Source organism: Panthera leo, chromosome A1, assembly GCF_018350215.1.
Source record: "Panthera leo isolate Ple1 chromosome A1, P.leo_Ple1_pat1.1, whole genome shotgun sequence".
NCBI classification, from domain to species: domain Eukaryota; kingdom Metazoa; phylum Chordata; class Mammalia; order Carnivora; family Felidae; genus Panthera; species Panthera leo.
This window is the reverse complement of record NC_056679.1, coordinates 194401286-194429022: the sequence shown is the minus strand read 5'-3', so window position 1 is coordinate 194429022 and position 27737 is coordinate 194401286. Positions and strand designations below refer to the sequence as shown.

At 41.8% G+C, this 27737-nt stretch overlaps 1 long non-coding RNA gene across 2 annotated transcripts in view; it reads left to right on the top strand.

The window, feature by feature from the left end:
* The window catches only part of LOC122225932, a 186068-nt gene that overhangs the window by 110209 nt on the left and 48122 nt on the right, over nucleotides 1-27737 (top strand). The window lies entirely within an intron of this gene.

The window sequence follows — 27737 nt, the reverse complement described above, 5'->3', positions numbered from 1 at the left end:
AATTCTTATGAGATTTTGAATGGGGTTACGTAGTTTGTAGGTCAATTTGGGGAGAACGGACATATTTACATTATCCTGATATGTCTGCTCCATGAGCATGTTCTCCCATTTGCTTAGATCTTTTTTTTTTTTTTTGTTTTTTTCTCAGTAATTTTTTGTAGTTTCTAGTGTAGAGGTTTATACATCTTTTATAACATTGATTCCTAGGAAGTTGGTGGGATTTTTTATTATGTTTTAAATGATATACTCTTTGAAATTTTATTTTTCTAAGTTCTAATGTTACTAATAAATGAAAACTCAACTAATTTTTGTAGATTAGCCTTGTATCTGATGGGTGTATCTTCACTTAAGGTGATGGGTATTAAGGAGGGCACTTGTGATGAGCACCAGGTGTTGTATGGAAGTGATAGATCACTGAATTCTACTCCTGAATCCAATATGGCACTGTTTGTTAACTAACTGGAATTTAAAGAAAAATTGGGGGGAAAATTTACTTAGTAATTTAAGAAGTTTATAGGGTTTAAAAAGTTTATACATTTATTTTTCCTATTCTGAGGGTCTTAAGCTCCTTGTTTTATTACAGTATCCAGGATGAATACAGTGTTGAACAAAAGTGGTCATGTGTACAGCCAGGGTCTTTCCAGCTTAAGGCATGTGTTCGTCAAACCAACATGACTTATTTACTGATTTGGTCTCCAGAAACTAGAGTGAAAGGAATTAATGGTCTGGTAACTGTTTGCAAGGGTCTCTTATGGCTGGACAGAATTACTTGTTGCTTTCCCTTCCTGTACTGTATTTTGGAACTATTCTTCAACTATACGAAGGACCAAAATCTACTTATTAGGTCTTCTGGGTTAAGTGAATGTGAAGCTCTTTTCTTGGTCTACAAAACAAAGATATGATTGTAACTAGTATACATTGAATATTTGTTAAGTGTTGACGGCTTTGCTTGCATTAGTTTTTTTGGTGATACCAACATCATTTCTTCTGTACAGGCGAGTCGCCTGGGGATCAGAAATTCCAAATGTGACCCAAGTCACTCAGTTTGCAGGTAGTAGAGCTGGTTTTGAACCCAGTCAGTTTGATTCCAGAGCCCTTTAGCACTGCACGTTATGGATTTGCTCATATCAAGTTGAAATTTGCCTTTTTATAATTCCTTTGTGGTCATACAGAACAAGTGTGTCTTCTTTTTCCTGTGGATTTCCTTCAGTTGCATGAAGATAGCTTTTATCAGCCTTCTGTGTGTTCTCCAGATTCAACATTTCTAGTTTCTGTCATTCCCATTATGACAAGATTTAAAAATCTCCTTTGCTTTTCTAGTTGACAATTTCCTTCTCAAAACTCCTCTTCAGGTGCAGTGCTCAATGAGGGAGTACATTGCTGCGTTGGAATGTTAGCACTGTACAGACAGCAGAATTTTACTCTTCTTTATTATGAGCCCTATACCCCTTCTAATGTGTCCTAAGATTGAAGCTACTTGGTAGAGATTTTGGAGTTCCAAGATCCCATTCTAATCTTGGCAAAGCCATTTACCAGCTGTGCGATGTTGGGGAGGTCACTACATCTCAACAAGCTTCAGTTTTCTTATATATAAAATATGGGGCCATAACTGCTCCCCTGATTACCCCCCAGAGAATGGTAAGAGACTCATTTGAGATAATGGATGGGAATGTTGTTTTCAAACTATGAAGAACTCTATCAATGCCAGTTATTTTTAGCAGACTCATCATGCTCTTGACACATACTGAGTATTTGTACAGACTGAAGCTGAATCCAGCCATTAAAAAAGTGAACAAAAGGGAATGTAGTGGCATTCGGCCAACAGAAGGAAATGCTAGTTGGGCTGCTTAGGAGAGAGAAGAGGGGAGGGTGAAGTTAACCCCAGAAAAGGATATATAGACCAGAATGTTTGGCCAAGATTTAGGAGAAGCGACCATGGTCCTTAAGGTTAGTGAGCACCAGGAAACCATAATCAGATCTGGTGACCTGTGATGCCGTGATTGTGGTTTTCCTTCTAGTGAAATCATGAGGCAGAGCCATTCCCTGCCTCCCTTCCCCCAATCCCATAAGGCTAATTATTATAAAAATTCTCTGTCATTGGTTTGCAACGGTCCACAGCCTAACTAATTTAAAAATGCAAATGAATGCTAAATTACAGTCAGGTTTGGAGCTCGTTTCCTGCCTCTGCACCTAGAGATGGTAGGTGTCATTTCTACAGCTGGAAATCAATCTTGGGCACCCTGGGTGATTTGATAATGGCCACTGGCATCGTTGCTGATGTCACAAGATGCTCAGTTGATGGTGGGTTTCAACAGCATTGTGGACTATCAACCTTCGGCCTGTCTCTGCCTCTGCAGTGGCTGGCATACTGAGGCACCGTGTTATTTTTCCTGAAAACCAAGGGGCCCTCCCTCTGCCATCTGTCAGCTCCATGATGGGCCAAGTGATAGCCTGATTCTGGTGGTTGGACAGCTCTGCCTTACCACCTAGCTGTGAGCTTGGGGTCTGAGAGCCTGTTTGCTGACTATAATGATGATGAGAGATGGAGTCCTGCCTGTCAGCTAATCCTTAGATTGGTATGTCTCACAGTGCGATCCTAGGGCTTACAGGGTTTAAAATGCAGATTCCTGGTTCCATCTCAAACCTATAGAACTGGAGTCTCTGCAGATTTTTTTTTTTTTAAATCAGCCTTCCCAGGTAATTCTTACGCATATTAAAGTGAGAATTACTATCGTACATTGTAAAATTATGGCGCATTGGGGTTGAAAGGAGCCCCAGGTTTCTCCTAGCCCATTGGTTTTTCAAACTTGGATGCTGTACCTTAGAATTATTTGGGGGAATTTTAAAACTCCCACTGCTAGAGGGCTTCCCCCTTACAAATGTCATCAGAATCTCTGGAATTAGGGCCAGGCTATCAGTGTTTTGTTTTTGTTTCTGTTTTAAAGCTCTCCTGGTAACTCCAGGATACAACCAAGGTTGAGAATCACTGCTGCGCAGTCCAGCCCATTAGTTTTACAGTTGGGGGACACTGAGGCTTTCCACAGAGGTACTGTCTCAGAAGGGAAGTAGGAACCCAAGAGAGTCAGTGGCTCAGATAGGATATGAACTCAGATTTCTTGACTCCTAATTGGTGCTGCTTCTACCATATCAGATTGCTTCTCTTTGTTGAACCGATGACAACCCTATTGTCCCATTTTAGCCTATAAAAAGTAAAATAACACCAACTGGTTTGATTTCCTTATAAGTCCGAGATCATTCCTGTTCTCTCAAGGTGAACCTCTGGCTTTAGCCAGATGGATTGCTGGTTCAAGCTATGGCCTAGAGCCCAGCCCCAGCTGCAGACCCTCCTCAAGGCACCCTAAATGTGCTGAGTCACTTCTGTCATTTGGAGGAGGTTTGCTGTTTGCTGGGAAAACAGGCTTCTAGTTCTGGCGTTAGCCATACACACACATGACTTTTGAGCAAGGCACTAAATCACTTTGGGTGTTTATTTCCTTACCTTATACAGAGTGCACATAACCAAACCAAAGTGCTCTGCTGAGAAAGGGACTGTGTTTCAATAACATAGCCTAGTGCTAGACACAGAGCAGACAGCCAGTAAATACTTGATGAATTAAGTAATTAATTCAGCAATGCAGGTATAAATATCACACATTCATTCCCCTCCCCAGCTTATCTTCTCTCAAAATGATTTACGTATTAAATCTTATTTCAAAAGATTAGGTTGCAGTGAAAATTTCTGTATGGTGCATTTAGTTCCAACCCTACGAAATGACTTGATGATACCTAATACAGGTTTCCCCCACTCTCTGAAAATTTGCTTTATGTTATTTTGCTTTTATAAAAGATCTATATTAGTAGCTGGTTTCACTAACTAACTGAAAGAAATCCAAAGGGGATTTTCACTTTTACAAAATGGTAATTGAGGGGCACCTGCATGGCTCAGTGTGTTAAGCATCTGACTCTTGATTTTGGCTCAGGTCATGATTTCATGGTTTGTGAGTTCAAGCCCCACGTTGGGCTCTGGACTGACAGTGCAGAGCTCGCTTGGGATTTCTCACCCTCTCTCTCTGCCTCTCTGTCTCACAAAATACAATAAATAAACTTAAAAAAATGGTAATTGATTCTTGGCTTTATGTCATTTTGACTTTCAAAAGGTTTCATGGGAACACTCTACTTTCAGAGAACAGGGCAAACCTATATTTATCTTCTGCAACAGAACTTTGGTCAACAATATAATTTTAACCATCCTTTAGCATTCTATATAATGGAATTTCCTTCAGACAGGTAGTAAAGAAATCATGTCTTTACTTACCAAAAGTCCTTTTGACATGATGTAAAGAGAATGGGAACAAAATGTAGAGGAGGGGGAGAATGCTAAACCAGTGAAATCACCTCTTGTGTTTCATCGATGCATGAGTTGAAGTTCTAGATTTTTTTAACCCAGTAATAATGTGTCTTTGATTTAGGAAAATCATTCACCATCAGAAGACCTACACCTTGAATTATTTCACCATTTTGAACTTTCACTCAACTATACCAATATACGTGTGCATTAGCTTTGAACCATATGAGTTTCCAGTTCGTGGCTGGGGTTAAAGGCCTCTGTGGGGCGCCTGGGTGGCGCAGTCGGTTAAGCGTCCGACTTCAGCCGGGTCACGATCTCGCGGTCCGTGAGTTCGAGCCCCGCGTCAGGCTCTGGGCTGATGGCTCGGAGCCTGGAGCCTATTTCCGATTCTGTGTCTCCCTCTCTCTCTGCCCCTCCCCCGTTCATGCTCTGTCTCTCTCTGTCCCAAAAATAAATAAAAAAGGTTGAAAAAAAAAATTAAAAAAAAAAAAAAAAAAAAGGCCTCTGGCTGTGATTAGAGCATGGTCTAGACATTCACTGACAAATGTTTACTGACATAAGTCAGGTGCTTCTCTGGACACTGGGGATTCACTGTTGTGAACACATGATCTGGCAGGGGAGGCTGGTATGAGGGGCTGAATGATAATGGACAGAGATGAGGAGTGTGAAATACAAGAGATATAGCTAGCTCTGTAAAAGTGTTTAGTAAAGAAGCCTGACCCAGACCACAGGGTCAGGAAGGCGTCTCTGAGGAAATGATGGCTGAACTGATACTTAGGTGGAGAGGGGCAGGGACATGGCTTAGGCAGAAGGCATAGCCTTTGCAAAGGCCCCACAGGTGGAAAGAGCTTGCGTTTGTTTGAGCTGCAGAAAGACGAGTTTTCATCCAGGCAGAGTCACAGACGATGTGCATAAGGTGGTGAAGAGTTAGCCTCTGACTGGAATCAGGTAGTCAGTATAATAATACCTGACTTGGGGACTGAGTCTAAAGCTATGATCTGGGCTATGTGATCTGGGTTAGGGCTTAATCTGTGCATAGGGTTCAAACTATGGCCAACATAGGGAGTCAGTTCAAGGCCATTCAATTATTATTTCTTTAACAAATGTTTAATGAGTATCTACCATGTTCCAGGTAGGTTAGAGGTGGGCCAGGTGAGTGGAGTAAAAGCTTACAATAGTGGTTAAACATGTCAGGTATGGAGAGACAACCTTGGGATTGCACTGGGACTACAAAATATGAGAATTTGTTCATCTCACCTAATTTCCCCAAGTTTCCTTTTTCTAACCAATTAGATGAAGGATAATAACACTTTTCAAAGGATGGTCATGAGGATCAAATGAGTTACCATGTAAAAAATACTTAGTATAGTGCTGGATGCATCATGGATATTGAATGAATATTTGCTATACGCAAACCAGCTAGAAAGAATAAGAAAAAAAAATCAATCTTTGTTTCTAAGTTTGGGCTTTAGACACAGAGAAAACCTCTGGAGCATCTCAAGAGACAGTTGGGGGGACAGGGAGAGGTTTCCTGCCAGCTGCATCATCCACCCAAGAGACTTCGCTGGCACCTCTCCTGTCCCTTTAGACAGCTTGCTGCTGGCTGGGATCGTGGCAGTGGGCCAGTCACTGAGTTTAAATAGAATTTTCTTTGCAAATTGACATAGCAATGAAATTACCAAACTGCTGTGTTTATCTTTCCAAATAAAAGCCAGATTTTAAGTACATTATACCAATGTAATTGAAAATCAGAGGCAAATGGGGGGGGGGTGGAGAGTGCTGTAACTTCTGTGCTAAAGAATGTGTGCTTGCCGTAGGCCTGCACTCAGAACTGTTCAAATGAGCTGGATTCTTGGAGTGATGGTGGCTCACCATTTGGGAAACCTGAAGGCCCCAGGTTCTCTGAAGGGTTGCAAAGATAGCAACTTGGATTTCAATTAAGATCCTGCTAACCCCAAGAGTGTCTTCTTAAGCCTTCTTCAGAGGTGCTACAAGCTGCAGGTGGCTTTGCTTTACCCAAGCTTTACTGCCAGAGCTGAGACAAGCTCACCTGCTTGGAATCCATGTACATCCTCCTGTTGTTTGTATGTAGAGTATTGCAGTGCCTCCATGTGGTGCAGGAAGCTGGCGGAAAAGTACAAGGTACATACCTTGATGGGAAATCCCAGGACTGGCTGGCCACCTGGCTTCATTTTCAGGGTCTTTTTCCTTGCTTTAGTGGTTGGTAAGTGACAGTGTCCATGAGGGAGGTGGAGGTGGTCTTCTCTCCCCATAACCCAATCAGCCCCCAATCAACTTACCCCAAATTAAAGCAATATGTATTTTTTTGATGTGAACAACAACAGATATTTTCTCAACTTTAAAAATGTGAAAGAGGGACACCTGGGTGGCTCAGTCGGTTAAGCGTCCGACTTTGGCTCAGGTCATGATCTCGTGGTTCATGAGTTTGAGCCCCACATTTGGCTCTGTGCTGACAGCTCGGAGCATGGAGCCTGCTTTGGATTCTGTGTCTCCTCCTTTCTCTGCCCCTCCCATGTGCATGCTCTGTCTCTTTCTGTCTCTCAATAATAAATAAACATTTAAAAAGAAATTTAAAAGATGTGAAAGAAAGCAGCATCTTTTTTTTTTAAACTTTGGCTTTTTAAAAAAAATATTAGTCATGCACAATCTAGGTAAGATAAATGTAACTTAAGACAAGTGCTGGGCAGATTACCACCTAAGCCTCTCCTATGTTGAGCCTTCTCCACTGACACCTGTTCATCCTTCTTTGTTTATTCAACAGCGTCCCGCGGCTAACTGCTAAGCAAGGGGATTCAGTTTTGTCTGGACATACTGATCACCCTCACATCCAGGCAGAAAAGAGGCAGAAAAATGAGTATCTGTGACAGAAGGTTGGTAGCAGTGTGCTGTCTGAAGAGAGTGCACAATGGAATTTTGCTCGAAGGGCAGTGGCAGCTGAGTATTATTTGCAGAATATTGACAGTGGAGTGACGTTACGGCAGCTTTTGTGATAGAATAGTTTAGTTTAGCTCCTCTTTGGGCTTTCCCTGTGGACTTCCACTTGGATTTTTCTTAGGCCAACATCACTGATGGGCAGCTGAAGGTGCTGACTTAGGGTACATTTGGATGTCATTTCCACCTTGATTTGAAATTCGCCTCCCTGGTGTCTTCACTTGATGAGGACTTCAAGGTGACCTAGAGAATCAAGCATATCTGTTTTTATTGGGGAACACATAGCAGTGAAGTAATAGTCAAGATGAGACCCAGCTCTCACTGCAAAATGCCTTTGGTGCTGAAAGAAGTCAAATGATGTGGATGTTATCATCCGTGATACGGGCTGGATAGCCTCAGCACAGAAATGCAATAGATAACAATTCCTTTTCAACGGAATGCATTGTTAATAAACCTTGGTCTATTTTCTGAGCACCCCTGGGCTGGGTGACCTTCTCTCTTTGTGTCTCAGTTTGCTCAGTGATAAATGAGGTATTGGGCCAGATGATCTCTGAGACTCAAATGCAGTGGAGAGGGGCTTGGAACCCTCAGTCTGGGCTTGAGTCCCACATTTAGCACTGGCTGGACAGGTCGTTTCCCTTCTCTGGGCCTCAGCTTCCTTTAAGACAGGGAGTTTAGACAAGACATCTTTCCGGTCCCTCTCACTTGTGAAGAGTAGAGGACCCATCTCTAGCAGGAAGGAAGGCAATGAGTAGCCCTTGAACCACAGCTGTGTCATGATGAGAATCTAATAGAATGGGGTTAACTTGTAACAGGATGGTCCATCCTGTTGCCCAGTATGCACTTTTCCCTCTATTTCCTTGGACTACTTTGGGCATCCTCAGATGCTCAGCCCATGCTCACTGCTCAGTACAGCAGAACAAATGCAGACAAATGAAATGGCACTGGAGCGCTATTTCTGCCTGCACTGGAAGAGGTTTTGAAGTTATCATATCCTGCAGGAGATGAAGGGAATGTGTACAGAGGGAAGACATGGTAAAGGCAACCTAGTTTGATAGCTGTTCAAATGAAAAAGTTTTGGGATGGGTTAGCAAGTTCATATAAATGCATTGTGAAAATAGTTAATGGGGTCTCAGCTAGACTAACCTGTATCAGTAGAGAGGGATGCTTATAGGTCCTTGTAGGAGGGAGGAGGTGCCTACCTCTAAACAGGTATCCCTGGAGATGGGAGTCAGTTCTGTTTGGAAGGGGAGTGTTAATGTCGTAGGGCACATCTAGGAAAAGAGATAAGAAAGGATGTTGGTTGAAAACCCATGTTGTCTATGGAACAATCGAAGATCCTGGGGGGGAGGTGACAAACTACAAGTGATGGAGGGAAAGCCTGTGAGGAGGAGGGGCCATATGGCTGCTAAGAGAAGGAAGATTTATGTTTTTCCAGATAAAACAGTGGTCAGTTGTAAGGAGGCAAATACTGCCCCAGGATAAGGAAATAATTCAAATTTTACAACAGTAGAAGGGGATTTTGTGTTAAGCATGGAGCTCCTTGTCCCTGGGGGGCTTAAGTAGAGACTGGGTGAACTGTTTTCAGAAGTACTGTGTTAGACAGGAGTCTTAGCAAGGAACTTTTTTCCAATTCTGTTATTTTATGGTGATCATCATTGTGATTAAACCTTGAAGTTCTAGTTATGGTGCCTCTACTAACTTGCTGTGTGATTTTGACCACATCATTTAAACTTTCTGGACCTCAGTTTACTCATCTGCAAAACAGAAAAATGACAATATCCCCAATATCCAATATCCAATATGCCCAATAATATCCAACAATAGTGTTACAGAGAAGCCTTGTGAGGATGGAATAATGCACGGGAAAGTGCTCTGAAGGACAGCACAGTCCGTGTGTAAATGCTACATTAACGATGCCAGAATTCATCATTCTTCAGCCATTGTCTTGCCTGGCAGTATATCATGGTTGTTGAGAGTGGAGGCTTAAGGGCTCAACTCCCTGGGTTAGAATCCTGGCCTTTCTTCTGGCTGGATATGTGATTTTTGGCAAGTTATTAGACTTGCTGTGCCTCAGTTTTTTGGTCTCAGTAATGGGGCTGGTAAGAATAATCCTCATTTTAGAGGGTCATCGTGAGGATTAAAGATACAGTACGTGTGAAGTGATTTTCACAGAGCCTGGCACAGAGTATACCCTCCACAAGTCTCTGTTCTCACTGCTACTGTTGGCCTCAGGCAGGACTTATGGCTCTTTCAGTGGATTGTAACACCAGCTGGCTGAGTTGCTGGGATATGTTCCAGATACGTCTTGGAGGGACTGTAGCCCCTTTCAATGTCCAAGGTAGCAGAGAATGCCCACGTAGGTCCCTCATGGGAGATCTAAGCACAGCTACCAAAGTTTGTCAATTTGGCGACCCCAAATGTTTTCTTTTATTTGGAAGCTCATAATATTCCATCATAAATGTTTCATAATTGCCTCATGAATTATTCACCTGCAACTTAATAACCTTAAATTTTATGGGATTATGGTTTTATGGAGAAAAACATTACCAACCTGGGACCCAGCTGTGAAAAGAAAATGCTGACATTACCAATTTATTTTCACTACGCTGTAGAAGACTTTTTTTTTGTAACTAGGAAATATAGAATATTAATAAAAGAGCAAATAAACTAAAAGAGGAGGAAAAAATCCTTACGTTGCTTTTTCTGAAAAATTTAATCTCAAAGCTGTGTTTGCAATATTTTTTCCTATTGCCAAGAAGCTGATCTACGTCCGTTATGGTTGGTATCATTTTCTTTGGTGAAAGACCAAAGACCATTTCTATGGTGAAAAATTATTCTTTTTTCCTCTTCCTTTCTTTTTTTTAAAAAAAATTTTTTTTTTCAACGTTTATTTTATTTTTGGGACAGAGAGAGACAGAGCATGAACGGGGGAGGGACAGAGAGAGAGGGAGACACAGAATCGGAAACAGGCTCCAGGCTCCGAGCCATCAGCCCAGAGCCTGACGCGGGGCTCGAACTCACGGACCGTGAGATCGTGACCTGGCTGAAGTCGGACGCTTAACCGACTGCGCCACCCAGGCGCCCCTCCTCTTCCTTTCTTATCTGGTCTTTGGCCTTCCTATACTTTTATCCATTACACAATTATTTTTTTTAGTATGTATTCATTAGTAATTTTAAAATTAGTATCACACTCTCCCTATCCTAGACTGTTAGAATATTAGTTTTGGAATGTCCCTGGAGTTGTCTAAGCAGAATGTGATAATAGAGTAATAAGAACAGTGGGTGGGAGACTTAAGCATGAGTCTAGACTATCATCTAATTGATGTATAACATTAGCAATTCAATTAAGTTTTCTCAGTCTCAGTTTCCTTATAGGTAAAATGGGAATAATAATGTGCATTCTACCTACCTCACAGAAACCTTGATAAAGTTAATAGGTGAGGCAGCCATATATGTATATATATATATGTATATATATGTATATGTATGTATATATGTATATATACATACATATATGTATGTATGTATATATGTATATGTATATATATGTATATATATATTTTTTAATTGCAGTTAGTTAACATACAGTGTGATATTAGGGATATACAGTGATAGTAGGTATGAAATACAGTAATTTAACACTTCCATACATCATCCTGTGGTCATCACAACAAATGCACGCCTTAATCCCCAGTAGTGAGACAGACAAAGCACTATGTGAATGTAAGGAAGCGAGGGAAGGCCAGCGTGTTGATAGCACTGTGCAGAAGTTCCAAAGAGAAAGCTGGTTCATATCAGATAGCTGGCAAAGAGGCCAACTCCTTTATTCAGGTTGGAGGTTTCACAGGAAGCAGAAAAGAATAAAGCAAGATCATCTTGTCCTTTAATGCCAGGTAGGGGTGAAGCTGTTATTAAAACTCTTTTGTTGCCTATCATGGGGTATGAATGTACTTTTTAGAATCACAGACTGGTAGAAAGACAATAGGTAGAATGAAAGGTCCAATGTCCCCATTTTACAGATGAGAAAACTGAGGCCTAGTGGGGAATGTAGGTTTTGATCAAAGTTCCACAGTGGGAACTTTTTAACAGTGGGTTAAAGGCAGAAGCTGAGACCAAATGCCTGGTTCTCTGATTTCTAATACCGGGCACTTGTCTGCCAGAGAAAGTGCCCTGGATGTTCTGTAAGTAGAGTCCTCTGAAATAGAGGGTTGGGGGTCACTAATAAAAGTGGTATGGGGCAGGTGATGGACATGGTGGGCGCTGAAGGAGAAATAAGAAGTGTGATTTGGCTGTAGGCAAATGAGCAAAGCAAAACCTAGGGATCAGTGGGGCATTTTTTTTTAGATCGGCTAGACCTGAGTCATCCAATTAAAACAGGAATAGATGCCCCAGAGACTGTACCTCCTTTCCTCCCCACAGTTTGTGCTGACTTCTAATAACATTTTATTAAAATTCTCTGGGTCCTGATTAATTTTCTTGGCTGCTTTCTTTATTATTGCTCTCCTGGCCACAAGTTAAGAACAGCAAGTGCTCTAATGAATGGAGTGAACAGTTGGGCTCAACTCATTTGGTCTGTATGGCTCTCTGTCCTCTGCCTAATGAAGCTTTGGGGGATTTCTCCCCTTGCATTTTGGGTGGATGATGGGAAATGATACCTTCTGGTGTCAGAGAAGACAAGCATTACCAAGGATTCACCCTCGAGGGCCTCATCTGTTAAAAAAAAAAAAAAAAAAAAAAAAAAAAAAAAAATATATATATATATATATATATATATATATATATATATATATATATATTGATTTGGTTACTGGAGGGTCTACCTGTCAGCTAAGGAAAAGAAGTCACATTTGCTGAGTGCCTGCTGTGTGCTAAGCATTTTGCTAAGTGTCTCTTCTCTAGATTTCTAGAGCATCCTGTGTATTCTTCTAACACAGAGTTGCCAAGATATGTTTTCCCAAAGGCACTGTGAGCAATTTGAGGGTAGGCACTACATCTTTCCCTTACATTTATTCTCAGTCTCACCATGATGCCTAACTCACAGCAAGTTCTCAATAAACATATTCAGTTGATGAGTGACTGCTGGTGACATTTCATGCTCACCACCACGCTTACTCTCATTCTTAGTTCCATTTTACAGATGACTAAGGCAAGGCTCAGAGGACTTGACTAAGGTCACACATATATATTATATGAAAAAGCCGTGGTCTTTCTACTGATTAACTATGCTGTACACTTCTATGGACAGTATCTTATTTCTGGGGACCTGCTAAATTTCAGCCTAGATCCCAACGAAGTGTTGCCTTTGGAAGATAAGTATTTTGGACTTATCTTCATGGAGGATAGGATGCTACAGTATCAAGCTTGCCCTGTACTGAAAGTATTATTATGAACTGAGAGCTGGCTTTAGAAATGGTAAAAGTGGGATGGTGGTATGTAAATTAGAGGAGGAGAAACTGTGATCGTTTGAAGGGAAGATAATTCGGGATCTTCTCTGCACAATATTACAATTCTCTCTAGTACTGCCAATGTACACTTGAACATCCCAATTATTTTGATTCTTAGTGGTTTTGGGGTTGCTGTTGGATGACGAGCTATGTTACTTAATAAGGGATTGGAGGCAGGCAAGAAGGGTATGCTGAAAAACCCTTGCATGTAGAAAAAATACGAGAAAACAGGGGAGATAAAAATGCAGTGGGAAGAGGCAAGGCTCTGTGAGCCAAATCAAGGATGGACAAACTGAAATGGAAGGCAGAGAATTTTAGGCTGGTGGGCATGGCCGAGGATGGGCTTCACAGGTCAAAGTAGTCCCCTGAAAAATATATGTAAAATTTGCATATGTGTATTTCACTGGAAATAGGATATATAGTTTTTACTTTCCAAAAGGATCAGTAGCTTTTCAAAAGATTAGGAACCACTGGTTTGGGCTCAATATAAGCAAGTCAAGGAGCTCTAAGACCAGAATTCCAGAATGGGAGGATGGGACCCAAAAAATTGCACTTGGAAGATGCTCAGGCTGTAACATGTATTGAGTGTGTCATATTTTTACAATATTACTTTAAGCCTCCTTTAAGGCCTTTTTCAATATTATTTTATTGTAAATCATGACACTGCTTTGAAGAGGACCCTGTATCATCTCCATTTTTCAGATGAGGAGACTGAAGCACATAAAGATTATGTTCGCTCCCCAAAGTCACATCATTAACAAATGACAGAGCCATAGTTGGAACTGAGCAATCTAATTCCTGAAATTGTCATCGTAATTATACCCATATTGTCTCTCTAGAGAAATAGAAGGAGACAGTCCCTAAGGGATGGTGAAAGATTTAGCATTTTTGGCATGGCTTCCTAGGTCACCTATATGACTTCATGGGTGCAGTTTCCCTAAATGGCCTCAGGGTGGGTGCTTGAACTTACTCTGTGGGAAGGACTCTAGTGGATAAAGTCAGAGGATATTGATAGTCCCAGAAAACTTCCCAGGGAAGTAACCCCATGGTGGCAGCAGAAGAAAGGTCCTAGAGATTTGGGTGGCTGGGGGAGCCCTGTGTTCATGGAACAGCTTGAAGGATTCATCCATGAAGGGGTTTTCTGGAGCAAGCTGTGGAAAGAGTATGGAAAGTCAAGGATCCACCTTTAGAATTTACCCAAGAGGGTTCCAAGGACGTCCCTCTCCTCCCTTAAAATGACCCAAGTGCCTGGGTGTTTCTCTGTTGTATGAACAGCAGCATAAAGAAGTAGGAAGAGCGTGGTCTTTAGGGTCACATAGGCCTGGGCTCTGCTCTCAGGTCCTTTCCCTCCTGCCTTATATTCCTAGACAGATTCTTCATGTCCTGGAGCCCCCTTTCTGTCTTCTGTGAACCTGGGGCAAGTGCCACCTAGGACCACCTACCTCACAGGGCTGTCTTCGAGATTAAACAAAGGCATGGAGTGAAAGCACCTTGCATGTAATAAGCTCTCCATGTGCGATCGCTGCTGATTTCCACTTACCCCAAAGAAGATCTGTGTCCACCACTTACAGAAAACTCTTCACCCAAACAGATTTCATTCTCTTGCCAGCCTTTCTTCAACTCCCCCTTTCTAACCTATCTACTCTAACAGAATATCAACTTTGCTTCTCCCAATTCTGCATGACCTCCACTCCTTCAAGGAACCAGGAGGATATCTGCTGGCCATGTCCAATTAGCACTTTTTTTTTTTTTTTGAAAGAGAAAAAGAGAGAGCGAGCAGGGGAGAGGCAGAAAGAGAAGGAGATAGAATTCTAAGCAGGCTCTATGCTGACAGCTGATGCCGGGCTCGAACTCAAGAACCATGAGATCATGACCTGAGCTGAAACCAAGAGTGGGATACTTAACTGAATGAGCCACTCAGGCACCCTTCCATTTAGCACTTATTGTTGGGGGGGGGTGCTGTAATAGAGGGGTATGCTGGAACTGGCTTCATCATCTCATGAAAGCTGATTGTTAGATTTTTAGGAATTTTAGAGCTGGTGGACTTCATTTTGCTAGCTTGACATTGGCCAGGATGGCACATATACCACATAAGCTCTAATACTAAATTAGAGCTTATTTTGCTCCTTCAGGAACTTGTTTTAAGACATTTACCAGCATGCCTCTCAAATAGCTAACAGTTATAAAATATACTATTTGTCATCTGCTATTTGAAGAGCTTTACATGTACTAACTTAATCCTCAAGACAACTTTGGAGGTTTTCATTATTATCCCTCTTTTACAGACTAGGAAACTGAGAAAGTGGATTGCCAGAAGTCAAGTAGCTAGTGTAGTGACAGAATTGGGATACCAACTAGGGCAGGCTGGCTCCAAAGCCTGCATTCATAATCAGCTATCCCACCTTTGGATGGCTTTGGAAGGTTCTTGTGAGGATTCAATGGTTTACATAAAGGGCAATGATTTACATAAAGGGCTTAGCCCAGTGCTTGGTACCTAGTAATTGCTTGATAAATATTAGCTGTTATTACTTATATCAAGGATGCTTGAGTGTTTTTGAAGTCTGATGTGAATCTGACTTAAGTTGTGGATTCTTTTCCCCTCAAAGATGTACAATACATACATTACACACTTACAGCAAATATACAATATTGAAAACAATATTCGTGGACTCTCCAATGCTCAGTGATCCTAAGTCTACCTTCTGGGAAGGTAGATCCAAATAAAGGGATCAAATTCCCTTCGTGTTTCTCTTGCCATATTTTTTTGGTCAACTCACTTTCAGGGACTGTTTGTGTACTCTTCCCAAGGCATTCACTGTCCTGTGGATGTGTTCTGATTTGCTTTCACAATGTGGGGTCCAGAATTGGGTAGACTTATAGTCTTCCTCATTTTTCCTGATCTCTCTATCAACTAATATTTTTTTCTAGTCACATTTTGCCTCTGGTGTCCTGCCTGCAGGGGACTTTCAAGTCCTCTGGCATCTGGGATGTATATTTGAGCTGTAGTTTGAACACCACTAATATCACACATTTATACATGTGCCATTACACACCCTAAAAACATACCCTAAAAACAGAAAAAGAACTCTGAATATGTGCACAGTCACGTTGGGGTTTCTTGATGTGCTTTGTCTGGACGTCAATGAATTAGAGACATCTACTTTGATTACCTCCTGTCTTTTAAACTTTCCTTGTACCCTGATTCCTCTTCCTAGTCCCCCAATACCCACCGGCATATTTGCTCTCTAGGCCTTTAGTTCAGCTCTTACTTTGACCTGAGGAAAGAAGAATGACAACTAAATAGAAATTACTTTGTCTGTCTGTCTGTGCAAAATATTGTATATGTCATCTCATTTAACTAAACTCACACAAGCCCAGGAGATAGGGGATTTAAAGGGAACTGAAACTCAGAGAGGTTAAGTAACTTGCCCAAGGCTTCACAGCTAATAACTGGCTAACCTAAAAGTCAGACCCACATCTGACAACTCCAGGCTTGCATGCTTTCTCTTGTGCTCCCAGTTCCTTTTCTGCATAACAGCATCTCACAGTGGCCTGCCATGTGGTCCCCTTCCTGCATTTCCACATTTATCAGTGGGGTTTACAAGTTTACAGTATATATAAGACTTAAAGGGATTCCAGCCACTGGGGACTGGGAACATTCTTACAGGTGGAGGTTCTCCCTGAATTTCACAAACTCTACCACACAGGTGTTTTTTTCCTGACCAGCCTTGTGGCTCACTAACTAGATAGGAGCAAGCTATCCCCTCAAAGATGCAAAACGCATACATGTCCCTTTCCCTTCAATCTCAGGAGGCAACGGGGCTAACGCCCTTATAGAAAATAAAGCCAGGCCTCCTTGCAAGGTCCCTGAGCTAGATTTCTGATAATCCAGAAAGGCCTTTAAATAAGAAAGGCAGCGTTAAAAACCTGACAGGTAGACATCCTTCCTGCTTTCTGTGGCTTACCAACGGCCCCTAGTGGCCAGTGACTCCAAGTGCCATGAGCTGCAAGCCAGGACCCACCTGGCTTCTTCCATGCTATCCTCTGGCTCTGTGCCCTGCAGAGTTTTAAAACACTGCATTAATTCCTGATCAACCTGTTTTGCAGTATTGGGACAGGAAAAAATGGTGGAGTCTAAAACTCTGGGTAAAGAGGGTGTTACCATGGGTGATCTAATCCATAAAATCAAGGGCCAGGCTGTCACTAAAGCCTCTCTCTTTTTTAATATTCCAGACTATAAGCCCTGGGAGGCAGATAATACTATTATCCCTGTTTAGCTGCCAGGTAAATGGACATTAAGAGAGGTTCCATAACTAGGCTACACACTGCTTAGTGGAAAGGACACCCGGGTTTGGGTGGGCATAGGTCTACGTGAACACAGGCTCTAATGTTTGCAGGCAGGCAGGGTTGTCATGCAGTGGTCTGGTCTTGGGAATAATAATGGTAGCTAGCATTTAAGAATTCATTCTGTGCCAGGCATGTGCTAAATGCTCTTAAGTGGAGTACACCATTCACTTATTCCAGCCACCATGTAAGATAAACATAGTCCAATTTACCAATGGCACTGTAGATCCTTAGCAAGGTCAAAACTGCCAGAGGCCATACAACTTGAAGGAGTTGCTGGGAGTTAGGACACAGGTCTTTCACATTCAAAACAATTGCTTTCACTTATCTTAATGTATTGCATATGTGTCCTTGTAGCAAGTCTGGGTTGTGGGTCTTTAGTACTCACTCACCTGAAATATATTCCCTTGTCTTTCTTGACCTGGCTGTGTGCTAACGACAGCACCAATAACAGCACTGTTGGGCCAATAACAGTGCAGGGGACTATGGAAGTCTATTTGTCAGTGTCCCTCAGAACATAGACTGTGTAGTGGGGAGAAAGTCCACTCTTTTGTATGTTTCATGCTCTCACTTATCCCCCCCTGACTGCTGGTGGGTGGTGGGTGGAATCGGATCCTGTCATTTCCTGGAGTCTTAAAGGGTTTCAGTGTATGAAGACAGTTTAGTGTAGGGACCACGAGGCAGGCTTTGGAGTCAGAAGACATTGCAACAGTTACTAAACCATTCAAGACTCAGTTTCCTCATCCATGAAATGGACACAATGGTGGCTACCTCATAGGTATTTCTGCCTTTGCAGAAATTAATGAAGACAAATGTATATGATATTCTTAGTATAGCTCCTGTCTCAGGATTAGTCTTGCTGCTGTGTTCATGAGTAAGGGAACACACAATGACTTGGTGTGGTTCTCTAGGAAGGTTATCACCAACAGCACTAACCATTGAGGATCTGGCCCCTTGTTAGGTTTTAGCAGGTGCAGTCAGGTCGTTCCCCTTGCAACATAAGCAATTCACTTAGGGCTTGACGCAAGAACAATGTGTGGATGGAAGACAGCCAAAGCAATGAAGTCCCCCTCCCATCGGGATAAAATGGGGGAGAGGAGGTCATGAAGCCTTTATAGAGAGCCGTGCTAACCAAATCCCTTGCCAGTAGAGTATTGAGTCTTGGGAGCAACAGGGGACACAGCCATGGAGGAATTAATTTGCCTCAAAAGGAATTGCCGTGACTTAATGGCTTTATTGAATCCACAGTTTTTAGCCCATCGATTCCCGTTTACTTGAATTCAGGGCTGTGCAGGAGCTCTGCCGTTACTTTGCCTGGTCCTATCGATTAGCCAGTATCCCTCCTCCTCTGGCCTAGCACTCTTCCTTCTTCACACATGTCACATTCTATTCCTGCCCCCTGCTTTCTGTCCTCATTTCCCCCCTCCCAGTGATGGGGCTGGACACATACATGTGACTCAGGCAAACCCTCTGGATTCCTTGCTAATTGAAAATAATGGCACCAGGCAGATCAATGATGCTGCGTCACATTAGGGCTCTTTGTGCTACTTTATAACCATGCTTTTGCATTAGGATTTGTTTTCTTACATTCGAGCTTTGGAAAAACAAACACCCTGAACTTTTGGGTTCTTTTGGATGATTGTCTTATTTAGCTATCCTGGGAGTGTTTTTAAGGAATATTTTCACACTTCAGTGTATGCCAGGATCACCTGGGATCTTGTACAAAAGGACATTTCTGAGCCCAAATATGTAGACTCAGTAGGTCGTTGCTCTCCCCCTTTTTTTTAAAAAAAGTTCATTTATTTGTTTTGAGAGAGAGGGAGAGAGCAAGCAAGGCAAGGAGGGGCAGAGAGAAGAAAGAGAGAATCCCAAGCAAGCTCCGCACCATCAAAGCAGAGCCCGATGTGGGGCTTGAACTCACAAACTGTGAGATCATGACCTGAGCTGAAGTTGGACGCCCAACCAACTGAGCCACCCAGCTGCCCCTAATGTTACTTTCTAAAAAAATGTTTGCTTATTTTGAGAGAGAGAGAGAGAGAGAGAGAGCATACAAGTGGGGGATGGGCAGAGAAAGAGGGGGAGACAGAATCCCAAGCAGACTCCTCACTGTCAGTGCAGAGCCCGATGTAGGGCTCGAACTCACAAACTGTGAGATCATGACCTGAGCTGAAATCAAGAGTTGGATGTTTAACTGAGCCCCCCAGGTGCCCCTCTCCCTTTTTAAATTGAGGTAAACTTAGCATGACAAAATTAACCATCCTGAAGTGAGCAATATCCTGTATTTAGGACACTCACAATGTTGTGCAACCATCTCCTCTAAGTTCCGAGACATTCTCAACACCCTCAAAGGAGACACTGTGTCCATTAAGCAGTCACTCCCTGTCCCCCAGTGCTCCCCAGGTCTTGGTGATCACTAATCTGCATTCTGTCTCTATGGTTCTACCTACTTTGGGTGCTTGCTATAGATGGAATCACCCAGTATATGTCCTTTTGCATCCAGCTTGTTTCACTTTGCCGTGGTGTTTTGAGGTTCATCCATGTTGTAGCATATTTCAGTACTACATTTCTCTTTATGACTGAATAATATCTTATTGTATGCATATACCATATTTTGCTATTCATTTAAACAAGGATTTAAATTCTGTTCTGTGGGGGATGACCTTTGGTCCACACTTTGAGAATCAGTGGCAGTGGGTATCATTGGGTTTGCCTCCAGGCAGTTTGATACCTTCTCAAGTAGTTAGGAGAGTGCCAGCCCCCAGCTGCCCATTGGGTGTGATAGGCCTTTGGAGAAGGTTCTAGCAGTGGATGACCAGGAAATGCCTAGTCGGGCAGGACAAAACGTTGTAGCAGGGCATGGACAGAGACCTAGGCAAATAGTACAGTGCAGTGCAGGTAGGAGAGACTTATATTTATATCCTGCCTCTGCTGTCTGACAATGGGCAAGTTAGAAATTCTGTGATCCTCCTGTTCCTTATTTGTAGATTGGAATAGCAACACATCATCTCCCTTGCCTTGTTGTTTGGAGTAAATGAAATAATTTTTGTTAAGGACCTGGTATAAGGCCTGGGACAGAGTGAGTAACATGAGGCCCAAAGTGGTCGTGATTTTTATTACTTCTCTCCAGAAAAGGAATAATGTGCAGCTGGAGGCTGGCACGGGTAACTTGCACAGACTCTCAGCTGGGAGAGAGGTGCTGTCAGCTGGGTTGGCTGCTATTCCAGTACCCTATAGCACCTTTAAGAGAATTCATGAGAAAAAGACCCTAGTCAGAACAAATAAGAAGACCTGGCATGGGGCCCTTAGTTTCAACAATAAGGGGTCACCTGGGTGGCTCAGTAGGTTAAGCATCCAACTTCAGCTCAGGTCATGATCTCCCTGTCCATGAGTTCGAGCCCCATGTTGGGCTTTGTGCTGACAGCTCAGAGCCTGGAGCCTGTTTCATATTCGGTGTCTCCCTCTCTCTCTCTCTCTCTCTCTCTCCCATTCACGCGCTGTCTCTCAAAAATGAGTAAACATTAAAAAATTAAAAAAAAAAAACAACAAGGCAGGGCCTTGTTTTTAAAATGAGAGTTAGTGTCAGAATGGAAGCAGTAATAAGGCTAAACTGATCAGTATTGTCATTGCTGGTCTGATTTCTCTACTAGACTGTGAGTACAGGGAGGGCAGGAAATATGTTTGTCTTTCTTATTATTCTGTCCCTAGCACGTGTGTAGAGTACACACTCAGTAAATATTTGCCGCATGCATGGCTGGTTGGATGGATAGATGGATAGATGGATGCTGTGTTATCTCTATGAGCTTAGGATTCCCTAAATTCTTCTGAATCTGTCTCATGTATTGTTGGAGGAAATACTCTGCCCAAACTTCCCTTCTATGGGGTTATTTGGAAATCAGCTCCAAAATTCTCAAAAATATGCATATCTTTTGATCCGGTGTTTCCATTTTTTTTTTTTTTTTAGTATTTAACCTAAGAAATTCCTGGAGGCTCAGAAAGATTATGGTTTAAGAACATTAATTATTTCGAATAGCAAAAACAGTAGAAATAACTTGCTATACAACAAAAGAGGGATTGGTATTATGATATTATGATTCTTCCTTTCAATAGAGTATTTCAAAACCATAAAAATAATGTAGAAGGTTGTTTAATAACATGAAAGAATGTTCTAATCATGTAGTTAGTGAAAAAAGCAAGTCACACTACAATATTTCGATATACTACCACTGTGTGTACACTGTGTGTACACAGTGTACAAACACTGTGTGTTTGTTTATATGAGTATAATTCTGGAAAAAATATATACTAAAATACTATATATTATTCTGAGGGTCTTAAATAGAGGTAATTTTATTTTTGAGCTTTTCTATAATTTCTATTGTTTTTTATGCTGGACATGTAATCAAATACAATGATATTAAATATTATTAAGGATTATTTCTGATAAGAATTTAAGTCTTAGCTGTCTTAAGTGTATCTCAACCGGGACAAGATATGGAATGGCTTTAGCTATGGGGATTGGAAAGCTTTGGGAAGGCTCTGGGGACAGCAAAGTATCAGGCAAGGCTTCTGCAACATTTCACAAGTAGAACATGTTTTTCTAGTTTTGCTAGAAGAGAGGATGTTCTTCACTCTTTCATGTCATGTACTGTGTGCTCTCCTACATGTTCCTATCACAGGTAAACTGAGGCAAGCTCAAATGACCAGAAATTGAGGGTATTTGGGGATAGCAGAGGAGTTGCAATTCAAGAAAGTCATGCGTAGCAAGCTGCAGGCAAGTGCATTGAGGATTTGGGGCAGGCTGTATTTATGGGCAAGGAGTGCAAAAGGAAGGAAGTCCAACCAGAGTCCAAGCACTAAGTTCATTGGTTTGAGGAAAGGGGGAGATTCTTGGTAGATGGTCATTGGTCAGAAGGTCTTCTGTAAATCAGGCGTTCATGCGAAATGAGCTTCATTCTTAAATTCTGTTCTGCTGAAGGTACATGCTTGACATTCTCCATTTTATATCCTCCAATTCCAGTTTAGACTGACATCCCTTCACATTGGCATTGGATACATTCAGGCCATAGTAGTTGTTTTGGTCTACATGGAGACTGGATCCATGTTGTGAGCTTCCAACTACTGAGCTAACCAGCCACACACTAGTTTCCAGAAGATAAGTTGAAACCTTTCGTGGGCTGAATTGGTCATGCAAATTAATTCTGTCCCATGCTCCAGGAAGTTAAAAGAAGAAAGTCTGGGCTGAGAAAGTGCAAGTGGAATAAGTATTTCTAAGGGAAGTAAGAGAAATAAGATGACAGCTCCTGACCACTAGCTTTTTAGGTTTTTAGGTAAATATCCGGTTAATTACAGTACCCTCCTGTCCAGGCCTGAGGCTTTGTTCCTGCATCATCTTCTTTGAGGTCGGGTTCTCCCCAGAGGCTCCTGGGCCCCTTTCACTATCATGTGGCCTCTGGTTGCTCCTCCAGAATTCTTCGATGTGTTGGCATCCTAGATGGGGGTGACTTGGACTCATGCTGGGACTTCTGCAGAATTTGAAAACCAGCAGTGGTGATGGACTATGGTGTGGGCTTTAAAGGAGAAGGAAAGGTGCCACAGGGAACATGGGTAGAGGAGCATCTAAAGTCACACGAGATATGATGAATAGGGGGTTTTCAGGAATACAAAGAGAACACGTCTTCAGAGGCAGAGGTGCAGTTTCTGAAAGCCCACTGAGGTGAGAGGGAACTCAGTGCAATAGAAGACCATGTTAGCCTGAAGGGCATGCAAAAGTGTTACAAGGACTAGATAATGAAGAGGCTTGTATTCCATCCTCAGGAGTCGGCAGTTCTATCCTGTAGCTCCTAGGTTGCCATTGAATGATTTTAAACAAAGGAATGACATTTAGTAATACACACACCCTATCACTACTATTAATCCGAGTTCCCTGAAGGCAAATGTTTGATTTTGAGTCATCTCAGTGGTGGCCTCCTCCTGTGCCCAGGACAGCCTCTCATTTATGATAGTTGCTATCCTTGTATTAGGTACTCAGTATGAGTCTGACGCTTGTGCTAAGTGCTCGGTGTGGTGCATTAGAGTTTACCCGAGAAACAGAACTATTAGAGTCTCTCTGTCTGTCTATCATCAAGAGATACTGATTTATTACAGAGAATCAGATCATGCAGTTGTTGAGGCTGAGAAATCCCAGATTTGCAGTCAGCAAGCTGGACACCCGGGAGAGAAAATGTGTTGCTCTAGTCCTAGTCCAAAAGTGTGAGAGCCAGGTGAGCTGATGATGGAAGTGTCAGTCTGCAAGCTGGCAGGCCCGAGAACCAAGAAGGGCAGATGTTTCAGTCCAAGACTGAAGGCCAGACAAGACCAATGTCCCAGCTCAGGTAGGTATTTTTTGGTTTTGTTTTTTTTTTTTCTCTCCAGGTGGGAGGAATTCCCTTCTTTTTGAGAGAGGGTCAGCTGTTTGTTCTATTCAGGCCTTCAGCTGATTAGGTGAGGGCCACCCACATAAGGGAGAGCAATCTGTTTTATCTAGTCTACTGATTTAAATGTTCATCTCATCTGGGGCACCTGGGTGGCTCAGTCAGATGAGCGTCCGACCTCGGCTCAGGTCATGATCTCACGATCTGTGAGTTTGAGCCCCGCGTCGGGCTTGGTGCTGACAGCTCGGAGCCTGGAGCCTGCTTCAGATTCTGTGTCTCCCTCTCTCTGACCCTCCCCCGTTCATTCTCTGTCTCTCTCTGTCTCAAAAATAAATAAACATTAAAAAATAAATAAATAAATGTTCATCTCATCCAAAAACGTACTCACAGATGCACCCAGACTAATGTCTGATAAACTGTCTGGGTACCTCCTTCTCTCCCTCTACCACCATGGCTCAGTTAAGCTGACACACAAAATTAACCAGCACACATGAATATCATTCAATTTACACAGGGCAAGGTTATTTCTATTTTCATTCCTGTTTTAAAGAGGGAGAAACTAAAACTTAGAAGGTAACAACAGCTGGGAGTGAAAAGGCTATGACTAAAACCCACACAACTGATTCCTGGGGCCATATCCTTAACCATCATGCTATATTAAATGTTTTAAAATTGTTTATAGGAGCTCCTGGGTGGCTCAGTCAGGTTAAGTGTCTTGATTTTGGCTCAGGTCATGATCTCATGGTTAGAGGGTTAGAGCCCTCATCAGGCTCCATGCACAGCCTGCTTGGGATTCTCCCTGTCTCCCTCTCTCTGCCCCTCCCCACCCTCTCAAAATAAAAATAAACTTAAAAATATAAAAAGATTTATAAAACTCTCATACAGAAATTTAACAAACATATAATCACTAACAATTATATTAAACATCTATTAATTCCTACATAATGAGTGAATAAATGTACTGTTAATGCCTGTCTTCCAGTAAATCCATGTTTTAAAACTTTTTCCTTGTTCTGCAAAAGAAAGACAAGGTACAGTGAGGGGAGTGTTGCTCAGCAAACACTGGTGAGTCTGGTAGGAGATTCAGTTTCCCTTTCAACTATGACTGTTCCAGGTCGTATCAGCTGCATTTCAGTAAAGAAGGAAATCAGTACATTAAGATGTGGAAGCAGACATGACTCTGGGCATTAAATTAGCTGTGTTGTGAAAAGAGGAGACAGATGTAACTAACTCACAGCAAGACTTGCCTTTTGGAAAGAATAATGCTGTGAAATCATTTCCTGGGGATAGTCTTGAGTGTGTTTGAATGAGGTTAGTTAGCTAAACTCATCCCAGAGTCTCAGGAGCCCTAGGGGGGCCTCACCATCATTAATAAGTGGCATGTCCTGGAGATCTATGCAAATCACATTCTGCTTTCCTATTGATTTTTGTGGATTACAAAGATATCCATCAGTCAGTGGACACTACCATATTTCTTTCTTTGCCACTCAGTTTTCCTGAGTAGTTTTTTATCTTTGAAGCACATGCTTACACATGGGAGGAGAGTGCTCTGAATCTGAAGAGTTGTTTTGGGAAAGCAAATTTGCCCTCATAATTTATGATAAGTTGCAATATTTTTTTTTGTTATAAATTTCCTTAAATCAGGGCACATATGGATTAATAAGAAAGTATGGTGGAAAATTCTCGATTATGGTGCTAGGATGCATTTTAATATTGTTTACCCAACTGTTTAACACTTTGTCAAATAGATATCAGTTGATTGTTTTCATACTTTTTCAAAAGTAGCAAAAGAACAATAAGCTATTTCAATTTAGGGGTAGGGCCAAGTAAAAGTAAACAAATAATCTTGTTGAAATATTGGCGTACTTAGTATTTGGGAGGATATCACCAACATGACAACCTGGGGACCTCCTGAATTTCCCTTCTTACATGGATGGGGATATACAGCTATGCACAGGTCAGTTCCCCCTGAGAGAAATTTAGAAACAAGTTGAATGACTCCTATACATCAGGCATCTGAGGAAATACCCACATCAAAATGCATAGGAAAAGTTGAGACAGTCTCTTGCCATAAACCTCACCCCTGTCACAACATCTTACCATTAGGAGGGAAATCCCCAACTCCCAACTTCTCCTGAAGAGCAAGGGTGTGGACCACACATCTGGCACCCCAAATTTTAAGACTACCACCAGAGAGACAGGACCCCAAAACACCTAGCTCTGAGAGACATTGGGGCTTGCATTCAAGAACCCCACAGGACTGTCCCCTCTAGGCTCAGTGAAGAGGGAGCAGAAAAAAATGCAGATTCAATACAGTCCTTATCAAAATTTCCATGGCATTTGTCAGAGAAATGGGAAAAAAAAGTATTAAAATTCATATGGACCCCCCAAAGACCCTGAATAGCCAAAGTGATCTTGAGAAAGAAGAACAAAGCTAGGGGCATCACACTTTTGGATAGCAAACTGGGAAATACTAGAAAAAAATTATGTTGGTCTCTGTTCCTGGTTCTTGGCACAGATATTCTAAAACCCTTATAATTTCCTAAGTGATAAGAGCACTAAGAACATCTGTTGTTTCAATATTTGATCTTTGACCCTGGTTCCTGACAGAGAGTTCCTAAATCCTTGAAATTTCCTGTTTGATAGAGTATCTTTTGTTCTAATGAGGTGACTCTTCAGGGCTCTTGAGTAGCTTCAGGATGGGGTTGCCACCAGAAAGACCAAATCCTGACTAGAAGCTCAGAACTTTCATCCCTATCTTCATCCTTCAGGAAAAGGAAAGGGGTCTGGAGAATGAGCTAATGATCAATCATACTTTTGTGAGGTAGGTAGCCCTCATAGAAATCCCCAAAATACAGGGTTCGGAGAGCTTCTGGGTTGGTGAACATGTGGAGGTTCGGGGAGAGTGGTGTACAGGGAGAGAACATGGAAGCGTCTCACTTCTTTCCTACATACTTGGCTCTAGTATGTCTTCCATTTTGCTGCTTCTGAGTTATGTCATTTTTAAGAAGCCAGTAATTGAGTTAAGTAAATGGTTTTCCTGAGTTTTGTGAACTATTCTAGCAAATTAATCTAACCTGAGGAGGATGTCATGGGAACCTCTGATTTATAGCCACGGGTCAGAAGCACAAGTAACAACTTGGACTTGGAATTAGGGTCTGAAGTAGGAGGACAGTCTTTTAAGACTGAGCCCTTAACCTCTGGGATCTGATACTGTCTCCAGGTAGATAGTGCCCACCTTCAAATTGTAGAACACCAAGGTGGTGTCACTTAGAATTGCTTGATGTATGGAAAATCCACACATTTGGTATCAGAAGTGTAGGAGCGTGAGAGTAAAGGAGAAACACATGAGGAATTTGTTTTTCCTACTCACAAACTATATTACAAAATTATAATAAAAATAGTATGATATTGACATAAAAACAGACACAAAGTTCACTGGAATAGGGTAAAGGACCCAGAAATAAACCCGCACATATATGGTGAATTAATTCTTGACAAAACTACAAAAAAAAAAAAAAAAAAAAAGAAGAAGAAGAAGAAAGGACAGTGTCTTCAAAAATGGTGTTGGGAAAATACCCTGAAACTCCTAGAAGAAAACTTAATGGGTAAGCTCCTTGACTTTGGTCTTGGCAATAATTTTATGGATTTGACACCTACACCAAAGGCAACAAAGGAAAGAATAAGCAAGTTGGGACTACATCAAACTAAAAAAAAGCTTCTGCTTGGCAAGGAAAACCATAAACAAAATGAAAAGTCAACCTATGGGATCAGAGAAAATATTTGCAAACCACGTATCTGATAAACCATGTTAATATCCAAAACATATAAGAAATCCATACAACACAATAGCAAAAAACCCAAATAATCCAATCAAAAATAAACAAAGGACCTGAATAGACATTTTTTCCTGAAGAATGCATACAAATGCCAACAAGTACTCGTGCAACACGTGAGGAACAAGTGATGCCCAGCATCATTAATCATCAGTGAAATACAAGTCCAAACCACAATGAGATATCACTTCACACCTGTTCATTGTCCCTATTCATTGTCACATTGTTCATAATAGCCAACACATAAAAACAAACAAACCTTAGTGTCTGTCAATGGATGAATGGACAAAGAAAATGTAATATATATACCTATATATGTATTCCTACCTATATATACTAGTGAGGTATACACATACACACACACCTACACCCAATGGAATATTTTTCAGCTGTAGAAAAG